Source organism: Camellia sinensis, chromosome 7, assembly GCF_055761805.1.
Source record: "Camellia sinensis isolate YWXY chromosome 7, ASM5576180v1, whole genome shotgun sequence".
NCBI lineage: Eukaryota > Viridiplantae > Streptophyta > Magnoliopsida > Ericales > Theaceae > Camellia > Camellia sinensis.
In genome coordinates, this window is record NC_138967.1 from 67256885 (window position 1) to 67271861 (window position 14977).

The window sequence follows — 14977 nt, forward strand, 5'->3', positions numbered from 1 at the left end:
AGCTATCTGAACAAAACAGTTTTTTTATCAATCGTTAATTGTTTCACCATCTATTTTTCCTTATACAAAACTGATTTGATCACATAACTATTGATATCCGATTAACTTAATTTTTTACAGGCATGTAATACTCGACGAGTTCTATATATTGAACAATTCAAATTATTAAAACAAATCCAAGAAATGAACCCCATAGAACGAACTGAACGGACCCAATCTTAATCTCAACTTGAGACAAGCTGGACCCTTTTATTAAACCAAGAACCCCGTCAAAACAAAAACAAATCCCGGCCAAACATGACCTTAACATTTTGCACTTAAACAACTCTAGCTAAACATAAAACAAAGGTTAGGGTTTTATAAGAACTGTGCTGTCAACGCTCTGCAATTTGTGTTCTTGCTGAACAAATCTACTCCTTATATATTCAGCTCTTCCATCAGCGTAAGTTATTATATTACTCTGATTTGTTTCCTATTAATTTCTTAGAATCTCAAACGCGAATTATGTGTCCAGTCGCATTTTCTCATTTCTATGATTTCTGTGTTTGTTCGCAATTTCTGATTTGTTTGTTTGCGATTTCTGTGTACTCTCTTCCTCCATTCATATATTCTGGTTACTTTACAATTTCAGTACACAATTGATACAATTTTCTTCATGTTAATTCTATCCAAGGAATTTTTGCGAGTAAATTGTATGTAACAAAAAAATCCAGTATACTTTACAACCATATTGTATGTACACAACCATATTTTAATACACATTATGAACTTGAATCCATATTCCGTTTTCTTTCGAAGTTTGCGACAAGTTATAGATTTGCATGTTCATCATATTGTTGTTCGAGCTGATCCAACTTTAGATATTTGAACTCATAATGCGGAAAGAAAATGACATAATTGTACAAAAACATGAAGGCCGATTTAAGAGGATTAGGTACTATTACGGCTGCTACGATCCTCTTCAATATCCAATACTCTTTCCTTTAGGTGAACCAGGATGGCATCAAGGAATATCCAAATGCCCCAAAAAAAAAACCCAAAAAAACCTCGGCCACAATCCTTAGTTTCCAAAGCCGCTGACCTACTAGCGACAGAAGCTTCAGGTGCGCAACACAAATAGATTATACTAATATGCCTATTATTCGTTAACTATTTCTATATTCAGATATTGTAATTCCTTTCAGTTTTTACAGAACACTCAAAGAAAAAGAATATGGTCTCTGCTCGCGAGTATTATTGTTACCGATTTCAAAGTAGAAATGACAATGGGTCAATTCTGCTACGAACAGGCTGCCTGCTGCAACAATTCACTGTTGACAGGTACGTCAAAATTGAAACATCAAGATTGGACTATTTCCGTACAAACCAAAAGGAAATAAGATCCGATTTATACCAAGGTATCGTTGACAGCATCGCACTTGGAGAATCAAAAGGTGTTAATATTGGTTGAAGAATTATTTTACCAAGATCATTCCCAGGTGGTCCTAGAGATCTTGGCAAACGGTACGTTGACGCTATGACATTAGTGCAGCGATTTGGAAAGCCAGATATATTCTTAACCATGACTCGTAATCCAAATTGCTTTGAAATAAAAAAAGAATTGCTACCAAATGAAGAGGCTCAAAATAGACCAGATCTCTTGACTCGTATCTTTAGGAGCAAATTTGAACATTTAAAAAAGGAAGTCATTCAAAAAAAACTCTTTGGTCCTGTTGCAGCATTTACATATGAAAAAAGAGGTTTACCTCATATTCACTTGCTTCTAACTCTGCAACAAAGACATAAGCTCATGTCCCCTGAAAGTTTTGATTCATTTATATCTGCCGAACTACCAGACCCTATCAAATATCCCCATTTGCATTCAATGGTTGTGAAACACATGATGCACGAACCTTGTGGTTTTTTAAATAAAACTAACGTTTGTATGAAAAACGGGTCTTGCAAAAACCACTATCCAAAGGGGTTTGCTCGTATGACAACCATAGCAACGGACAGATATCCGATCTATAGACGTTGCAACAATGGCGAAGTGATAAAATTTCGAGGTCATTTGTTAGATAACGCATGGGTTGTGCCTTATAACCCATATCTTCTTGCCAAGTTTGATTGTTACATTAATATTGAGATTTGCTCTACTATTAAGGCCATTAAGTACTTATACAAGTATATTTACAAAGGCCATGACAAAGTAGCATTCAATGTAGTTGAAGAACATGGTAATGAAGAAATTGATGAAATAGCTCAATACCAATCAGCAAGATGGATATCACCTCCTGTAGCAATGTAGCGAATATATAGATTTGTTTTGAATGAAACTCACCCCAGTGTCATAAGCTTGCAATTGCACCTAGACGGTTGTCAAATGGTCAGCTTCACAAACACTTCAAGTTTGAAATCCTTAATAAACTCTGACTTTTGCTCCAGAACTATGTTGACAGAGTTCTTTGTAATGAACAGAACAAACAACAAAGCGAAAGATGGCCAACTTTTGTACGAGGAATTTCTCGAAACATTTGTATGGGTTCCAACTGATAGAATCTGGTATGAAAGAAAATAACAAGCCGTTATAGGAGGAATTGTCACTGCAAATCCAACTGAAGGAGAACGCTATTATTTACTGTTGTTGTCAAACCACGTAAGAGGTCCAACATCATTTCAAAACTTGAAAACAGTCAACAAAATAGAATGTGAATCATTTACACAAGCTGCTCTTCAACGCGGTTTTCTCGAAGACGATGATAGTCAGCAAAAATGCCTAGATGAAGCAACAAACTTCCAGATGCCTTCTTCACTAAGACAACTTTTTGCTACTATTCTTGTCTACTGCAATCCCAATGATCCAAAGGCACTATTCTAAAAATTTGAAATACCGATGGCAGAGGACTTTCTTCACAAAATAAACTTGTCAATAGACCAAGCGCGATACAAAGTACTACAACATATCAATTCCACTCTTGAATCTATGGGGAAAAACATCGTCTGATTTAGTTCTTCCAACAAATGAAACAGATGTTACTTGCAAAGAAATTGAGGATGAGAAAAATATTGTGGTATGTGAAGAAGATTTATCATGTGTATCAATGTTGAATGCAGAACAAGAACATGCATATTGTAGAATTATACAAGCTGTGCAATTAGACAAACTGAGCTTCTTTTTTTTTTTATAGATGGACCCAGTGGTAGTGGCAAAACATTTCTTTACCGTGCACTATTGGCTACGGTCAGAGCACAAAAAAAAATTGCACTCACAACAGCAACTTCTGGCGTTGCAGCGTCAATTTTGCCAAATGGTCGCACCGCCCATTCTCGATTCAAAATTCCCATAGATGTTGACAGTAAGAACTGTTGCAATGTTAGCAAACAAAGCGCTCTTGGAAAACTTCTAAAAGCTACTTCGCTTATAATATGGGATGAATCATCTATGGCAAGACGAGAGCCCATTGAGGCTGTCGAGGAACTTTTACGAGACATAACAGATTCATATATTCTCTTTGGCAGGAAAGTTATGGTTTTTGGCGGTGATTTTTGACAAGTTTTACTTCTTGTTCCTAGAGCTACGAGAAATGAATGCATAAATGCAAGTCTTGTCAAATTGAAAATTTGGCATTCATTACAAAAGATCAAGCTTCAATGGAACATGCGTGCTAGACATGATCCAATCTTCAGTTCTTTCTTGCTTCGTATTGGAAATGGATCAGAGCATCAAAATTCTGACGGCAAAATCACATTTCCGTCATCTATGATTCTTCCCTCTATTCAAACTATAGATCCTTTCGAACAACTAATTGATTTTGTTTTTCCACATCTTCATAAGTATTCACTTGATGCCCTATCAATGATGGATTGTGCCATACTAAGGGGTTGTTTGGGATGCTCTAAATAAGTGCATTTTTTGACTTTTTATGAAATATGGATTAGGTTTGAAGCGATGTGGTAGAGAGGTGATGTAACTTAAATAAGATGATGTGACTTAAATAGGATAGTGACTTTTTGACTTTTTAGATTTTCCAGAGTATGCCAAACCAGGCCTAAGTCCCAAAAATGAAAGTATTGATGAGATTAATCAATTACTAATCAAGAGATTCCTTGGAAATATGGAAGAATACTTGAGCATTGATGAAACCATTGATACAAACCAACAAAGTCAATACGAAGACTTCTTGAATTCTCTTTGCCCAGCTGGTTTGCCACCTCATAGACTGTTGCTAAAGAAAAACTTCCCAATTCTTTTACTTCGAAACATAGATCCTTCAAAGGGCTTATGCAATGGAACAAGATTAATTTGTCGTCACTGACAAGCATCTGATCGTTGCTGAAATAGTGGTTGGTACCTGTAAGGGTAATATTGTGTTCTTGCCTCGCATACCTTTGCAACTGTCAGACGACAAGATGTACCCTGTTCAATTTACCAGGACCCAATTTCCAGTTAGATTGTGTTTTGCAATGACTATTAACAAAGCCCAAGGTCAAACTTTAGACATTTGTCGGTGTATATTTGCCACAACCAGTTTTTTCCCATGGCCAATTATATTTTGCATTATCTCAAGCAACCAACGCAGCTAAAGTTAGAGTTTTAGTTGAATCACCAAATTCTAATAATCTCCTTACTGATCGTTCAGAAAATGTTGTTTATCAGGAACTATTATCTTCAGTGCAATCCATTTGATTCTCTAAGAAAACTATATAGTTAAGTACATTGCATACAAATAATCATTACATTAAACATGACTGCTACATTAATCATTTGCTTACTGTACTTTGTCTAAATAGTGTATTCTCTTGTGACAAAATTGCAGCCGACTACAAGACCCACTAGTTGAAATCAGTATACCATGTAATATGCATTTCTCTGATGGTGAGTCTGTTTATTTTCTTGCTCGTTCAATCTTACTGTTGGATTCTGAAAATGCATTTACATTATACATTATTATAAATAGTTGCAACAAAATATGTATGATGATGTGGACCTAATTGCTCTCTTAATCGGAATACGTAGCATAACTATGTATCCATTCTATAAAGTTACCTGACATAGTTATGTGTAGATGTGATCGCGATCCCTAATTGTGATATTGTCTATACTAATATCACAATTAAGAAGTCAATTCAATGCTTAGATGCTTAGCTTCTTTCAAGTAATAATTGGATGGATGTGAATTTTATGTGACATTTATAATGTAGTTGAACCTTTATGCTGAACATCCACATACCATGTTTGCATATTCATTTGATGACCACCCATTGAGGGCTTTGTTAGCTTTTTGCTTGCTTTTTACTTGTAAGATTACCCGCTTTCTGTGTCTGTGTATTTTGTGTTCTTCAGGTGTATTTTGTGCATATTCATTTGATGACCACCCATTAAGGGCTCTGTTTGCTTTTAGTATTATATATGCTTGAAAACCTGCTCTGTTTGCTTTTAGTACATGTAAGATTAAAAATTTCAAATGCAGTATATATGTACAGTTCTATATATATTAATTACACATCATTTTTTTTAACCAGCCTTTTTTTAAGATTTACATATATAAAAAAAAAAAAAAACCCTCTTCCTCAGTTTTTTTACATTTAAAGCAGCATTTTTTTGTAATATTTTAAATGAAGAATTTTTTGTAATTATGCACAGATTTTTGTTAGTTATGAAACATGATTCTTTTATTTTTGAGAAATGAAAAATATACCTCTAAAGTTTGTTTAAAATATAAATTGTCCCTATAATATTAGAAATTATAATCACCCCTTGTTCACAAATTTTCCCAACCTGATTCACAAGTCTAACCTGTAACTATTTCTATTTCAGGCTTGGAAAAATTGACATGATGGAGTTTGATCAACTGATCTTTTGCAATGTTCAGGTTTTTCCAATGTTTTCATCTGTGTTACATGGACTCTTCATTTCCCCCACAATACCCGTGTTCACCGGATATGACATGGATAAGGGTGTGGGACATGTGTTTGATGCTCGTACCTAATTTAAACATTCAGATACTTTAATTTGTGCCAATACATGAAGAAAAAGAAACTCACATTTGTTAGTAAAGCAATATTTTTAGGCTCCGACATGAATTAGATATAGAAATTTCATATTTTTTTCTAAATCATATTTAATTTCTAATATATTTCTATATAATTTAAATCATCTCATCCGAGAATATTATATAATATACAATATATATGTGCATATGACGTGTCTCCGTACCCATATCCAATTTTGGATACGTACCCCAAGATCCTAAGATTTAAATTTATGAATGTCTGACACTTGGATACACACCGCACCCGACACTTGTACCCGAGTCCATGTAACATAGGTTTTCATTAGTAGAAGCAAAAGATCAATCATCCAAAATTTTATCTTTCCTAAGAGTAGAACTGTCTGTACAAACTAAACATAATTACAGTTGCAACTTCTGAATATATAATGTAGCACATGATATGATATTCCCATATTTACAATTGTCATTTTCGTTGTACATATTAGTATTGACGATTTTCTATCTCCTTTAATTAAATATAAAGACACATTCAAAACGAACTTAATTAATCAATTTTTGGTTTTCTATATTCTATTTATAACAAATGAATTTTTAAACTCATTTTCTGCTTCTAAATTCTTTAATTTTAAATCGTTTCGTGCTTCTAAGTTCTTTAATGAATTTTTGGTCTTCTATATTCTATTTATAACAAATGAATACTTCAATCAAAAAGATTTTCATTGCTTGTAATGGAGCATCATACTGCATGCAACGATACTTACATTTTTTTTAATTCCATTGACATTGAAAATTTCCTCACTTTAGAAATAATGAAACCATGTCAATGTTTACATTTTGATGAGTTTATGATGCAATATGGTTTTCCATATCACCTCTACTTTCGCAATTTCTATCCACCACGTAACATCTTCAGTAATGTATTACAGGGAACAAACATACAAGTGCCAATCTTTGGTGATGAGATTGACATCTTCCAAAACACTCTCTCATTGATCAAATCCAGAGGGTTTAACTGTGTCAAAGTGGTATTTGAATGGAGAATTATGAAGTTGGAATGTTCTTGAGATTTAATTTGAAATTTTAAAAATTTTAAATTTATATTTGTCTCAATTTCGTGGGTGGTGAAAGATTTCTCATCATTATGAATGTATAAATGTTTGGAAGCTTTGGAAAGAACGTTTTAAGGGGGTGGTAAATAGAGTGTAAGTCCAGGTAGAGAGTCGGTTTTGGGAAAGTGTTGTGTGTTATTGGTACCCGCACGAGGAAAGTTTAGGTGCTCAATTGCCTTGTCTTGAGCTTATCGCTGGACGAATGTGGGAAAAGTATTTTTGGGTGTCCACTAGTCTTTACCGTATTGTAGTCGATAGAAGTGGAAAAACGAATGATTTTGGGTGTCCATTCCCTGCCGAATTAATAACTGGCAAATGTAGGGGTATTTTGGATATAAACCTATGTATACGTATGTGTGTTGGGACTTCCCTTAGGGGCTTCATGGTGTATTTACTCCACGGTGTTGAATTTGTGAAATTTGTGAAAACCACGTTTTCTCTTTTGAAGTAATATTATGAGTTGAACTAAATATGTTTTGGGTTATGATGATGCCATATGGATCTTTGAATAATTAAATATTCTGTTAAAAATATTTTTACTGGGCATCTAACTCATTCCTATCTAACAATTTCAGGAATTGGTGATGTGCAACCATCTCAGTGACAAGGAGGGGAAAACTTTCTTTTGTTGATAGAGCACGATAGCTCTTAGATGTAATATGTGAAAGATAGCTCTTAGATGTAATATGTGAAAGGTCCGAGCGTATATGTTTTGGGACTGACAGTCCATTTGTTGTACAAGGCTATGCTTTGTTTAATTGTAAATTATTAAGGCATTTATTTATTTATTCATTTAATTCACCCTCTAGCTTTTTGAACTATGTAATGGTTTATGCATTTAATAGATGAAAATGGAAATTGTATTTTGAAACCTTAGTTTAATGAGAAAGAAGACTTTTTAGGATAATGTCCATTATGATTATGATAAAATTTTGATTTAACCATGTTTTAAATAATAATTTAGAATAATGTTAGAGGTCTCAAAAATTTTACCAAAGTTTCTACCTAATGTCTCACAAGGATGTGGGACTCACACAATGTAGATCTCATATGAGACATTTAGTAGAATTTTTAGTAGAATTTTTGGGGTCTCTAGTATTTTTGCATATTTAATTTAAACAATTTGGGACATCACAGTTGTGATTGCAAAAAAACATCTTTTGATGTTTCAAAAATTAGATGAACCCTTACACTTCACTGACCTGCAACAAATAGCTCTGTTGTACTATTTCTATTAATAACGTAAATGGAAAACTACTGACCCCAAGATTTAAATTTTTAAAGGTAAATTATAAATACATATTTTGGAGTTTTCTTAAAGTATAAATTTTCTTTGGTAATTTTAGAAATTATAAATATCATTTTGTCAAAAAAAATTATTTTACAGAATTAAAAAAAATAAAAAATTCTAAACTACTGTCCTATATAATAATAAAATTACTTAAATTATTAATTAAAATTAACTCTTCAATAATTTTAAACTATTTTATAATTATCAATACTTCGTTATTGTCCAATTTCCTTGTTAATAAGCAAATTGGTAAATAAGAGCAAAGAGTACGAATCTCTTTTTGTATTCAAGCCTATATAAAGTGGAAATCTATATCTATAACCTATATAAAAAGTGTGTAACTATGTTAGAGCATCTCCAACGGTGACTCAAATTTTTCATCAAATTTGAATAAAAAATGACTCATTTTACTAATTTGATACCACTCGCTCCAACGGTTCACCTTTCACCAAATCTATCCCGGGACAACCAGGTGGTCGACCGGCCGGTTGATCGGTTAGGCAAAATTTTTTTTTTTTTTTTGCGAATTGTCTGAACTTTTTTTTGAACTTTCTGAACTTTTTCAGGACGACCGGGGTGGTCGACCGGTTAGGCAAATTTTTTTTTTTTTTTAACGGTTTGAACTTTTTTTCCTGAACTGTTTAAATCTTTTACTGGTTGACCGGTGTACCTCTTTCAACGGTCAGTAACAGTGATTTGGTAAAATCTGTGTCTCGTTCTCAGTTTGATACTTTTTTTGCTGAAATCTCATTTTGATATCATTCTGGTGCAACGGTTGGAGCTTGAAAAAGTAGGTTTTTCATCAAAATTTGAATTTGATGCTGGGTTTGGTTCACCGTTGGAGATGGTCTTATAACGCTCCTGCTTGGTATAACATTTCTGCCAACTTGTTTTCCTAATGTTTTTCTTACTTGGTTTCCAACGTTCTACAAGAGGACATATACACCGATTTAGCCTCTGTTTGGCAACTTAGGTTTTGAGTTTTTTTGACTATTTTAGTCACAAAAAAATAAAATAAACTATTTTAATTACAAAAAATAAAATATCACATCTAATCTATAATCATTATACTCTTCTCTCACAAAAAAAGTCAAAAATCCTTCCCAAACTAAGTTTTTTAGCCCAGGCTAAAATAGTCAAAAAAAGTCAAAAAGTCAAAAACTGACTTTTGGTTTGAGTTTTCTGGATTAAATTTTTTAAAAACTGACTTTTTTAGTTTTTTTTTGTTTTTAGTAAATATTTTTTAAATTTTAAATTTTTTTTACTGTTTTAGATGCACCTTAGTTAGATGTATCTAAAAAGTAAAAAATTTGTGAAAAAAATATTTTAAAAAATTAATAAATACATAAAAATACAAAAAATATATTGAATTCTTGTATTTTTTGTATTTAGTGAATTTTTAAAAGTTTTTTTTACAATTTTTTTACTTTTTAGGTGTATTTATGTTAAGTGTGTCTAAAAAGTAAAAAAATTGCTTAAAATATTTAAAAAATTTAATAAAAATAAAAAAACACAAAAAATAAAAAAATAAAATTTTCTGAAAAGTATTTTTTTGAAAAGTGAAAACAAGCAAATGATTGCATTCGGTTGCTTTTTTAGGTGTCAACTTTTTCTTGCACCGTCTGCATCTCTCATGCTTTGTTGTTTGAACGGTTTATGTGTCTTCCCATTGTCCTTCTAAATGGTTTGAGTAAGAGATTACATGGCCTTAACCGATGGCCTAGCCAAACTAGAATCCTCCACGCTTTCCTGCTACAAAAGCTTTCATTATTCTCATAAAGAATATGCAACATCCCTTTACCGCAATAAATCTCAATACACAACTCCTGCTCCTCCGTGCTCACCAGTCAATTTCACCACTTCTGGCCTTCACAAATATTGGTACAAGTATTACTTAGCTGATGAATGGATCGACGATGACATTGAGTGAGAGTATGGTGGGGATTGAGAGACTTACAGATTTAGATGACTGGAGAATGGAGGTCGTCCTGATGAGTCGATTTTCCTTTCATTTTCAGCACCACCGAGGCCGTCATTGTTGAACTCCAAGATCCATGTATCATCGACAACCAAGGGAGCAACTATTTGAGATCTTTGAAAATATTTATTCCAGACAAAACAAAGGTTAGAGATGGAGAAAGTTAAGAGAGAGAATTTGTAATATGTGAGAGATAGTATAGTGTTTAGAGAGAGAAAGTAATAGACTCTTTGAGTCTCAAAAAGTCTTCAAGTGACTTGAGTGGGACAATAGAGAGCTGTGCACAATTATGATTTCAAATAATAGGGGGAGTTGTGTATCATTATGATTTGGATGGATGAGTAGCTACATTTTATAATGTAGAGATGCTTATTTATGTATTTATTTATTTTTGATAGTATTACATGTATCAATAACCATATTAATTAGTTTACTAACATATATTATGATATTATTACTTTAAAATTATGACCCTATTCATTATACAAATTATAAATAGTTAAATTTTTTTAAATTATGTCACATCATCTATTAGTACACTAATTGATATATCAATTGATATTGTTGGACCATTTTAATATCTTATATTTATTTATTGGTTTATCTTTTTCATAAATGGGATTTTATTGCTTTGGTAACCTCTTGGTCATAAATGGAGGATAAATAGAATTCATGAACTTGGTTAATGGTTATTATTTTGGTGTAACTATTTTCTTGTTTAATGGTCATTATTTTTAGTGTAACTGTAAAGTCCTTATAGCCTATATATAGTCTACTCTTTTCTATCTATAGAGATCAACTATTTTCTATACAAGAGAGATTACTAGCAAAGAAGGGTGTTTTATTGGTGGAGCTTGGGTTCACCATCTTGTGCAGAGTTGGCCTGAACCATACGACAAGTGGTCGGGTTGTTGTATCCTGGACGGGACAAGTCATAGTGTTGTGACTGCTGCATCGGTATTTGGATCCTTCCTACTGCAGTGGGCTTGATCTCCTTAAAGAAAACGAGATATCCGTGCCTCAACCTGATATATTTGTATCTCATTTTCTTTGCATCATTTATCAATAATATAGTTTAGTTTCTGGTATTTTCTCGAACAATTTTAAGGAGATCAACCATGGAACAAGTACCAGAAAAAACCAATGATGGAATTGGAGATCTCAACAAACCTTTCAAGTTCAAAGGAGTTCATTTTAAGAGGTGGAAAGGAAAAGTTCTCTTTTACCTTAGCCTTTTGAAAGTTGCATATGTTCTTACCGAAAAGAATCCGAACAAAATCCAAACCAAGGAGATGAATGATGAAGACTATGAGGCACATGAAGCAAAAGTGGCTTCCTATAATACAGATGAGTATAAATGTCGCTTTTATCTCTTAAATTGCCTTGCTGATCAATTTTATGATTACTATGACACCACTTACACTTCCACAAAGAAAATTTGGAAACCTTTACAGACTAAGTATGATACCCAAGAGGCAGGAGCAAAAAAGTATGCAGCTAGCCGGTTTTTCCGCTTCCAAATGGTAGATGGAAAATCCGTTGTGGAACAAGCACAAGATTTCCAAATGATAGTTGCAGAAGTACGATCTGAAGGCATCAAGATTGGTGACAACTTGGTAGTTGCATATCTTACTTCTGCAACTATCATTTGGAAATCTTGTGCTTGTTCCACAACGGATTTTCCATCTACCATTTGGAAGCAGAAAAACTGGCTAGCTGCATACGTTTTTGCTCCTGCCTCTTCGGTATCATACTTAGTCTGTAAAACTTTCCAAATTTTCTTTACGGAAGTGTAAGTGGTGTCATAGTAATCATAAAATTGATTTTCTTTACGGAAGTGTAAGTGGTATCATAGTAATCATAAAATTGATCAGCAAGGCAATTTAAGAGATAAAAACGACATTTATACTTATCTGTATTATAGGAAGCCACTTTTGCTTCATGTGCCTGTTGTAACAAATAAAAAAGAAATGATTAATCAAAAGGAATATGCTAGCATGATTGGTAGTTTGAGATATGCTACTAACTGTACTAGACCTGACATTGCATATGCTGTTGGAGTACTTAGCAGGTTTACTTGCAAACCAAGTCGAGATCATTGGCTAGCCATGGGAAGAATTATGAGATATTTATTTGGAACAAAAAATTATGATTTGTTTTATAACAAGTATCCTGCGGTACTTGAGGGATATAGTGATGCCGATTAGAACACTTTGTCAGGTGATTCTCTCTCTACCTCGGGTTTTATTTTTACCTTGGGTGGTGGTGCTATATGTTGGAAGTCTAAAAAACAGACGATAATTGCTAATTCTACAATGGAAGCTGAGCTTATAGCGTTAGCTTCAGCATGTGAGGAATCGAATTGGTTGAGAGATTTGTTACATGAAATTCCTTTTTGGGAAAAACCAATTCCTCCTATGTTAATTCATTGTGATAGCACTGCTGCTATTGGTAGAGTGAACAACCATTTTTATAATGGTAAATCCAGACCTATTAGAAGGAAACAAAGTAATGTGAGATCCTTTTTGAATAATGGCATCATAACTGTGAATTATGTAAGATCTTGTGATAATCTTGCGGATCCGTTAACCAAGGCCTTGGCGAGAGATAGGGTCTGGAATACATCGAGGGGGATGGGTTTGAAGCCTATAAAATCAAAAACCATGTATGAGGATACCCAACCTAGGGACCAGAGATCCTGTAACTGGGTTCAATGGGAAGAACGAATCATATGGTGGTTGTAAAAATGCACTCTTTAATATTTTGTTATCCATCCCTATGATGTAAGTGCATTTGTCCTGTAATGTTGGAGGGTTGAGTTTTTATACTCTTAATGAAATTCTGTAGCTCTGACGTTGATCACTCGCATCCGAGTAGAAGAGGAGGCTAGAGGCCAAGATGCATTAATAACACAAGCGGGTAATGGCAATTCTACCACAAAGGTAAACTTTGTTTCAGCAAATAATAACTTACCCAAAGGTCATAATTCCAAGAATGCTTATTTGAAGCCTTATAAAAAGAATATGGAGAATTATGGTAAACCTCACAATAAGTGGATTAATCCAGATAAGAACCAAGGTCTATCACCTCCACAAAATTTTACATGCTTTGTCTGTGGCAAAAGTGGGCATATTGCTCGAACTTGCAAATTCCGAAAACGTGCACCTGCCCCAAAGGCTAACATTATCGAGGAGCCATTTGTGGCTAAGATTACAGACCTTTGCATGGTTAATTATGTGGACGGTTAGTGGGCAGATTCTGGTGCTAATAGACATGTTTGTTATGATCAAACTTGGTTCAAGGTGTATACTCCCTTTGATGATGAGAAAACAATTATGCTTGGTGACTCTAGTCAAACCAAGATACTTGGGAGTGGTGAGGTTGATTTAAAATTCACCTCTGGACGCGTGCTTACTTTAAAAGATGTGCTTTATACACCGTCCATGAGGAAGAATTTGATGTCAAGTTATTTGTTGAATAAGGCTGGTTTTAAGCAAACTATGGAATCTGATCAATATGTGATTACCAAGAAGGGTATTTTTGTGGGTAAGGGTTATGCTTGTGATGGGATGTTCAAATTGAATGTTGAGATTAATAAACCATCTACTAATTCGGTTTACATGTTGCCTTCTATTAATTTATGGCATGCTCGCTTGTGTCATATAAATAGTAAATATGTGGGAATCATGAGTAGTTTGGAATTAATTCCTAAAGTGACAAAAAATTTATCTATAGTTCCATTCGGTTTAAGTTTTTCACGAAGGACCCATTTACACCCAATAGTTTTACAACCTGGAAGTAAATCCACTAGCTTCCATGTTTTATTTGAAAGTAGTGAGTCTATCTCATCATTTACAGCCTCTCTCCAGAAAATAGCATCAGGTGATGATAAAACTTCTTGTATCGTATGAGGAATTTCTTCCACATTGTAAAGATAATAGTCAGGGCCAAAATCTTTTTCAACTCTAGCTCGTTTACTTCTTCTTGGTTGGATTTGAAAATTTTCTTTTTCTTGAAAAACTTGAGAAGGAGTAGAAGAGCTAGGCATAGATAAAATATTTTCAGATATTATTTGACCCCCATTATTTCTAGATTTGAAAGGAAATTTATTTTCATGAAGAATAGCATCACCTGATTCAAAAATAATATTATTTTCCATATCAAAAAATCTATAAGCTATACTATGCAACGCATACCCAAGAAAAGCATAAGTGGTAGCTCGTTCACCCAATTTAGGTCGTTTAGGATCTGCAAGCCTCACAAAAGCTAAACAACCCCAAGCCCTCAAATAACCTAGATTTGGTTTATGCCCCCGCCATAACTCATAAGGGACAATTTTAGTCTTTTTGTGTGGCACTCTATTTATCACATGGCAAGCTGTCAAAATAGCCTCACCCCAAAAATTTGAGGGAGCACCTGAATCAATAAGCATAGCATTCGTCAAGTCAATTAACGTTCTATTTTTTCTTTTAGCTACGCCATTTGATGAAGGTGAATATGGTGGCGTAGTCTCATGAATAATTCCCAATGACTGAACAAAAGAGTTGAATCCTAGAGATTCATACTCCCGGCCTCTATCACTTCTAATTCTTTTAATCTTTTTTAC

The 14977-nt window shown here is 33.7% G+C and overlaps 1 long non-coding RNA gene across 1 annotated transcript; it reads left to right on the forward strand.

The window, feature by feature from the left end:
- The first annotated feature begins 272 nt into the window (after window positions 1-272).
- LOC145795139 (uncharacterized) lies at window positions 273-7910 on the forward strand. Its single transcript, XR_014335453.1, has 4 exons — window positions 273-442; window positions 4797-4855; window positions 5798-5852; window positions 7678-7910. It is a non-coding gene; the product is annotated as an uncharacterized LOC145795139 (long non-coding RNA).
- The last annotated feature ends 7067 nt before the right edge of the window (window positions 7911-14977 follow it).